Here is a 7,567-nt window from a genome sequence, read left to right on the forward strand (position 1 = left end):
CATACGGTATTATCTTCCACTTGTATAAAGTTTAAAACTAAACTATTAGGGATTTGGATGTGGTAAAAATTCAAAATAGTGGTTAGCTCTAGAAGGCAGGTAGAGGGATCAGAGGAGGATGAACATACAGGGGCATCAGATGTTGTATTTTTTAAGCTTACCGATTAATCCATTAGTGTTCATTTCATTATTAGCCTTTAAACTTTACATATAAATTATATATATTATTTTTATATATATTATGTTTAATAAAAATAAATGTGGATGTATGTATGTATATATATGTATACATGTATGTATGTATATATATATGTACACATATATGCATGTATATATATATGTATGTATGTATATATATTGTTTGTCAATGCAGTTACTAATGCTTAGAGGTCAGCCTTCAAACAACGTGGGGTTTACCTGTTTGTGGTTGTTTTTAATGTATTTCTCTTGCTCTAGGCATTTTGGTTACTCGTTTCCTATTTCATACATATGCAAAGCTGAAATTCTTCAGGTCTATTTTACTCCAATACGAAAATGCTTCTGCAAAATAATTGCTATAAAATGCCTTCTCCTCTGCATTGCTGTGGTGGGAAGGTGTTATGAATTATCTTAAATTTTGGATGAAAAGAAAATAATTTCTAACATGAGTGCTATCTGGAAAGCTCTTCCTGCACACTCTGAAGTTCTTTATGGTGATTTCTCGTGTCATACATTCAAACATACCACCTGGCTGCAGCAGCTGTGGATAAAACCTATCCATTTGCATTCTCATGGGGCTTGTGTTCTTTAATATTTTAATTCCTACTCCAAATGGGTCTTACCAGGAGAAGTCGTGTCTACGGGTCTGGGGTCTCTCCCTGAGTTATTGTTGAGATCTCCTCTCCCGTTGTCTCCCTCCAACCTGAACGCTCCTCTTCCAGCCTGACCAAGTCCTGCCGGCCACCTCATGGTATTCACTGCCCCATCAGAGTCTCCATCTGGAAATTTGAAGACAAATTAATCCCCTGACATCTCAAATAAGCAGTGTCTCTGCTTGTGTGCTAAATAACAAAGCGATTGGCTCTTTCTTTAAAGCTTTTTTTTTTTTTCACTTTTACATCACTTATTTCCATGGTTAATTGCACTGACCAACCTCAGTGAGGCAGCTCTGTCAGTCATTGTCACTGATTCTCGAGTTGGATTGCCAAGCCTCACACATGTTATGACACCTTTTCAACACCCTTCCCATGGAGCTGGACAGCCCTTTCCTAAGGAATCACCTCCTGTTTATCCCAGTTTTATCCAGTTTTATCCCCATTATTACAGCAAACACAAAGATACGTCACTGGAGATTATTAAGGATACATGTTCCTAGGAGTCATAAGAGATTTTCCAGCACATTGTCAGGTATACATGTCTTTGGCCCCATGGTCTGCTCTGTGACATAATGGAAGAATTGACCACTCTTGCAATTGATATCAAATGTATGCAGGGACAAGTTTCTCACATTAAAACATAGGACATGTTCAAAAAGTTCATTTTTAGGTCAGTCACTGAAATGTGAAACTCGTTTTCTTCTAAAAACAGTTTTTGTAGTGTTGGAGCTGACCACATATTTGGCTGCAATACCCTCTCTAACCCACAAAGTATCAGAAATAGCACACTATTGTAATGAAAATAAGTAGAACTCAAGATTGTTTCAAAACCAAAAACAAAACATATAATAGTCACAAACAAATCATGTTTACTTACTTAATTCTGGTGCTTGAGGAAAGGTCAGTTCATCTAGGAGAGATAAAGAGGTAGATGAAAACGTCTGTGAATATTCTGGAAGGGAATTCAGACAACTTTCCAGGATTTGGAGACACTGAAGATGCTGGTTTTGTGGTGGTAGGAGGAGAATCGTCCCTCAAGCTCTTCACTTCAACATTGTTGTCTTGTCCTTGATACAAACCCATTACTTGTAGAACTCAAGTTATTTTTGTTGGTTCACAAGGAAATAATAGAGGGGGGAAAGGCTGAAGTTGGGAAAGGAGGGGCTTCCCAGAAGAAACGACAGAAGCATCTTTTTTATTTTTTTATTTTAGAGAGAGAGTGAGAGAAAAGGAGCATATAAGCAGGGAGGAAGAGGGAGAGAGAGAGAGAGAGAGAGAGAGAGAAAGAGAGAGAGAGAGAGAGAGAAAGAGAGAATCCTAAGCAGGCTCCATGATCCGTGCAGAGCCAGATGTGAGGCTCAATCCCACAACCCTGGGATCACAACTTGAGCTGAAATCAAGAGTCAGATGCTCAACTGACTGAGCCACCCAGTGCTTGAAAGAAGCATCCTGAATAGGATTCATTGATTAAAAACCCACACATTTTTACTCAGCATCTACTATCTGCCCAGCCTTAGGCCAGGTCTTAGGGATATGAAGACGAATGAGACAGTCACTACTATCACATCACTGACCTATTGTGGAGGAGGGTGCAGGGGGGAAAGGAACAAAATGAGGCGAGGGGCTGGGAGAAAGACATCAACATATGCATTACCTATAACGTTCTCTATGAAAGGAAGACCATGGTGCTGGCCTGGGGGTGGAAATGATTCCCCCAAATGACAGTTAATCCTCAAAAATGAACAGGAATTTTTCAGAAGGAACAAAATGTACAAAACCACAGGCATGAAATCATTTTGGAAATGATGGGAGGTTCAGAGTGAGTGCAAAGAAGGAGGGTAGGAAATAGAAGGAGATGAGGCTGAAGAAATAAGGTGGAAACTAACATCCTTGAATGCCAAATGAGAGGTTAAGGTCAACTCTGGGTAACCTGGGGACGACAGCTTCAGTTTGTAACAGTATGGTAGTATGTAACAGTATGTTAGTAGTTAGTAATAGTAACATACTAGGAAATTAACTGAGATGGAATTAATTGAGCTTTGCATGACCTGAAAGAGAGAAATCAGTACTGGGGAATCATGATTCCCTTTGTGGAGGCAGAAAGGATGGAATGTTCAAAAGGCATCAGATCAGAGTGTTTCTCTGGCATGGAAGCAGCGAGGACAGTTCAGTGACTTTCAAGGGAAGTTGGGAAAGGGACCGACCTTGGGGTCTTTGAGAGGCAGAGCACACAAGTATGCAGGGCTAGGTGTTTGCAAGCACACACCTCAGACTCTTACAATGTGACTTCATTTTCATTTTGAACGCACAGGGAATGTTACATTTCATGTCAGTGACTGCTGACGAAATGGAAATCACATACCAACAGGTCATCTGCAAGTCCCAGGGTCATATGGAAATGGGGAATTCATGTTTAATCATTGACTGTAGCTAATGAACAATCACTCACTTGTTTGAACCTCCCTTTGGCATCTCTGCAATGTGGCTTCTAGAATCATACTTTCCTTTTTTCTCCCTCCCCGCCCCCAACTTGCACCAATAAAAGGGTGCTTTGGTGGACAGAAACCTCTCCCATGAAGAATGCTCTCTTACAGCCAAAGCATAAGAGACTGTTGAGAACTGAGAACAAACTAAGGGTTGATGGGGGGTGGGAGGGAGGAGAGGGTGGGTGATGGGTATTGAGGAGGGCACCTTTTGGGATGAGTACTGGGTGTTGTATGGAAACCAATTTGACAATAAATTTCATATATAAAAAAAAAAAAAGAATGCTCTCTTACAATAAATAAATTTGTGGCATTTCAGTAGCTCCACGTCTCTATGTCTCTGGTTCCAGGCTTTTCACAGAGTTTAAGTTGTAATACCTTGCGCAAAGAATAAGAATGGAACTAGTTAAACAAAAACAATCAGAAAATAATAACATTAAAATTAAAAAATTAAAAAAAAAAAAACTCACGTAGGATCAAGAACAACACAGTTCTCAGCATATTAAATCCTGTTATCTGATTCCGCTGTCCCTGGAGGAGCTGTCCTGGGCCAGGTAGGTGGCCTAATCTCTCCCGCTGTAGGTGGTGCAGGCTTCCCAGAGCCTCTAGAAATGAAACTGGTCGAGCCTCTAGCTGCACATACAGAAGGAAGGCACTGCCACCTACAGGCTGTAAGATCAAGGACGTAAGATATTAGTAGTTTAAAGAAAAATATTGTTTTATTAATGTAACATTTTCATAGCCTTAAGACCCTCAAAGTTAGCTGGTTTGTCCTGACTGGGGGAAGATCTGTTCCTAAATATGCAAGAACTTTTGCTGAGATTAGAGGCGCTCAGTTCTCCAACAATTAAAATCTCAGACTGGGGAGGGGATGGTGGGTGATGGGTAGTGAGGAGGGCACCTTTTGGGATGAGCACTGAGTGTTGTATGGAAACCAATTTGGCAATAAATTTCATATATTGAAAAAAAATTAAAAAAAATAAAATAAAATAAAATAAAATCTCAGACTGGACTCGGCACAGAGTGAGCGGGGAGGGCCTTCCAATACACTTTTTAAACTCAGAATTCTCTGGGCCTCGGGTTCCTCATTTGTAAACAGAGATAATGGATTCGATGGGTCGTTCTCAAAGTGTGGCCCCTGGACCTGTATCATCAGCATCACCTGGGACTTCTTAAATATGCAAGTCTCTCTGGTTCTGTCTCAAGCCCCAGACCTACTGAATTGGATACCCTGTGGGTAGGATCCAGCAATCTGTGTAACAAGACCTCCAAATAATCGTGATGTACACCCAAGTGGGAGAATCACTGGATTAGACGATGTAGAAATACCCGTTGTGTAATTTCCCACCACTGGACTGATGTCACTTGCAGTTCAACCGCCAGCCTATGGCGGCGCTGTCTCCCTGGGAAGACTGCCCTTAGGGGAAGAGAAGGTAAAAGTTGGAGCTACAGAAGCAAGTTGATATCTCCATGGAATGACCATGTGGCCACTGATGGATCATCTTGATGGTCAACTGAGTGTTTAAAAACTATTGTTCCAACAAAAAGTTTTTCAACCTAGCTCATCAATACATAATTGTACCTGGCCATCACTCTGATTTGTCTACCTTTGTGTCAATTAATGCCTCCTCTCAGCTGAACTCCAACTCCCAACTCCCAACTGAGCCCTGAAGTCCACAGCAGAAAATGTAGTACTTAATGACATATCATCATGGACTATTCTCACATTATTTCCCATGTTTATCTCATCTTGCTCCTCAGATCTCCCTAAGGATTTTTCCTTATATAGCTCATATACTACCCCTAGACTTCTGACAAGTCCCCACCATATCTCTGGCACAAATTGGTGTTTAAGAAATTATCGATGATTGGTTTTAGATGGTTCTGTGGAAAACACAAATTTGAGTCTTTTTTTAATGTTTATTTATTTTTGAGAGGAGAGAGAGAGCAGGGGAGGGGCAGAGAGAGAGACACACACACAAAATCTGAAGCAGGCTCCAGGCTCCGAGCTGTCAGCACAGTGCCTGATGTGGGGCTTGAACCCACAAACCATGAGATCATTAACTAAGCCAAAGTCAGATGCTTAACCAACTGAGTCACCCAGGCACCCCCAAATTTGAGTCTTTGAACAGACTTCAAGCCATCACAGTGTTCCTCCTCCTTCTCCCACTGTGCTCCTGAGGAATTCTGTGAAGGGATTCTGTGAACTTTAAAAGTAGTCAACACCCACAAAGGCAGCAGAAATTAAAGAGCTAAGGGGGTGGGTGTTCTAAGCACTATATTAGACCCACATACACAGATCCCTGGAATAGTCACAATGCAAACTTCCTTTTTATGGGACATTTATTTGGGCAGTTAAAGAAATAAAATCTAAACAACACAATAAAAATCTGAATCATCCCTTTGAAGAAAACTTAATAAAAATTATGCTTGGCTGTAGTTAGCACTAGAAAAGAAACCCAAATTCCAGCAGTCATTTCTGATATCATAACTATAAGGTTTTTATGTAATAATTATTGAAAAGCTCCCCAAACTTGCTCTGGATTTCCTCTGAATAGTGAGAGGGAAACTGAGGGCGGGCTCAAGTAGCCTTTGGCTGTCAGGGCTATTCTAGTTGGCTGTTTGGCCTGGAGAGGCCCATCTGTTGTGAACAAGAGTCAGGGGTCTGAAATTACCCCCAAGCCCTTTCCTTTAACATCAGGAAGGTGAACATCTGAATGTGCTTGACTTAAGTTCAGAAACTGTCCTCTTCATGTTAGCCTCTCAGCTCCCAGCCAGCTCTGGCACATGGCAAACCTTTTGTGGAAACGCATTAGGCAAAACACACTGATATCCATAGTTCTTTGGAGACAGGACCAAGTAAAGCTAATTATACCACTCTCACATTTTATTTATACAATTCCCATTGTAAGAGGCCCAATTGTTTATAATGGAGACCACTTTGAATAGGGCAAAAATGAACAGGGTCAAAGTTTGGATCTTCATTCCAAAACAAACCAACATCATATTATTGAATTCAGTCTGGGCTCTCTTAGAATTGTTTGGGAGGTTGCTTTAAGTGTGTGTGTGTGTGTGTGTGTGTGTGTGTGTATGTGTGTGACGAAGCTCTAGGCTTTCCTATAACCTGCAGGCCTTGGTGCTGTCCCAGGCCCTGATCAGAGTATGACATTCTAAATGACCTACAATTGAGAGATGTTTTCTGTATAGTTCAGAACAGCTGTGTGGCAGCTGCCCAGCGGAGGTGGTGGCATTTCAACAGCACTGGTCAATGAAAGACCCTTTATTATCTAGTGGCAGAGGACCAGGCTATAAAGTGTATTGTGTGCTCAGGAATCCTTTGAGATAAAAGGTGCAGAAGAAGGAGAATGGACTCTATTCAGCTTCATGGAGGACAGAACAGAGACTGTCTTCATAGGGTTGGATTCTGTGCTTTGGGTGGAAGAGGGCACTGGCAGAGCCTTGTGGGCAAAGAGGGGTGAGGGACCCTCTTGGGGCTCCTCTGGGTGGCCCTGAGTCCAGGCATACAAAAGCATTGCTGAAGAATCACTGCCCTGTTGCAAGAAGCTTCTGTGATCCCCCTGAAAGGCATTTTCTATCCTCCCACGGGAGAGGAAAGGCAGAGGTCTCCCTGAGGGGCAGAGCAGTGGGGACCACACAGCACAAGGAATCATGCAGAATGCCCAGCACTTCACTTTGCATAGCACTGCCCAGGCTATGGTTCCTTTCCGAGGCAGACCTCAGTAAGTCCTGCAGGCAGGTATTTATCCTTCCATTTAATGGGTGTGGAAAGAGGGGTCCAAGAGCTTAAGTGATTTGCCCAAACTCGCAGAGCAAATGAATCAGGAGAACTGGGACCAGAACCCAAATCTTCCCATCCTAGTTAAATATTCTTCCTGCACCACCAGGTAGCTTCTCAGAGACTGCTTTTCAGGCATAGCCCGGAGCCAGAAGCTACATGGTCCCATTGTCTGTGGAGGGGTACCTTCTGATGGGTCCTATCTTCCTGCCCACTCACCTCCTTTCCCCCCGTGCTTTCCACTCCTGGTCCAATATGCATTGATCACAGTACACCCTTGGATATGCTGGGAAGTAGACAGGACATGCAACTACCGTGGCAGTAGCAAACCCACACTAATGTCCCCAAAGGGCAAGCAGTCTTGCCTTTTAAAGTAGAGCTTCCAGCCCCTAACCCCAACATCTGGGCCTTGTGGAAGCTTTCAAATTTTAAGC

General features: G+C 42.4%; 1 long non-coding RNA gene across 1 annotated transcript; it reads right to left on the reverse strand.

Annotated features, from left to right (window-relative positions):
* Window positions 1–782: 782 nt before the first annotated feature.
* LOC147580211 (uncharacterized) lies at window positions 783–3,995 on the reverse strand. The gene is made up of 3 exons (XR_015251902.1): window positions 3,808–3,995; window positions 1,732–1,764; window positions 783–977 (listed from the first exon to the last, which is right to left on the reverse strand). It is a non-coding gene; the product is annotated as an uncharacterized LOC147580211 (long non-coding RNA).
* Between the last annotated feature and the right edge of the window lie 3,572 nt (window positions 3,996–7,567).

Source organism: Puma concolor, chromosome B3, assembly GCF_028749965.1.
Source record: "Puma concolor isolate L17-30 chromosome B3, mPumCon1.1.hap2, whole genome shotgun sequence".
Lineage (NCBI taxonomy): Eukaryota > Metazoa > Chordata > Mammalia > Carnivora > Felidae > Puma > Puma concolor.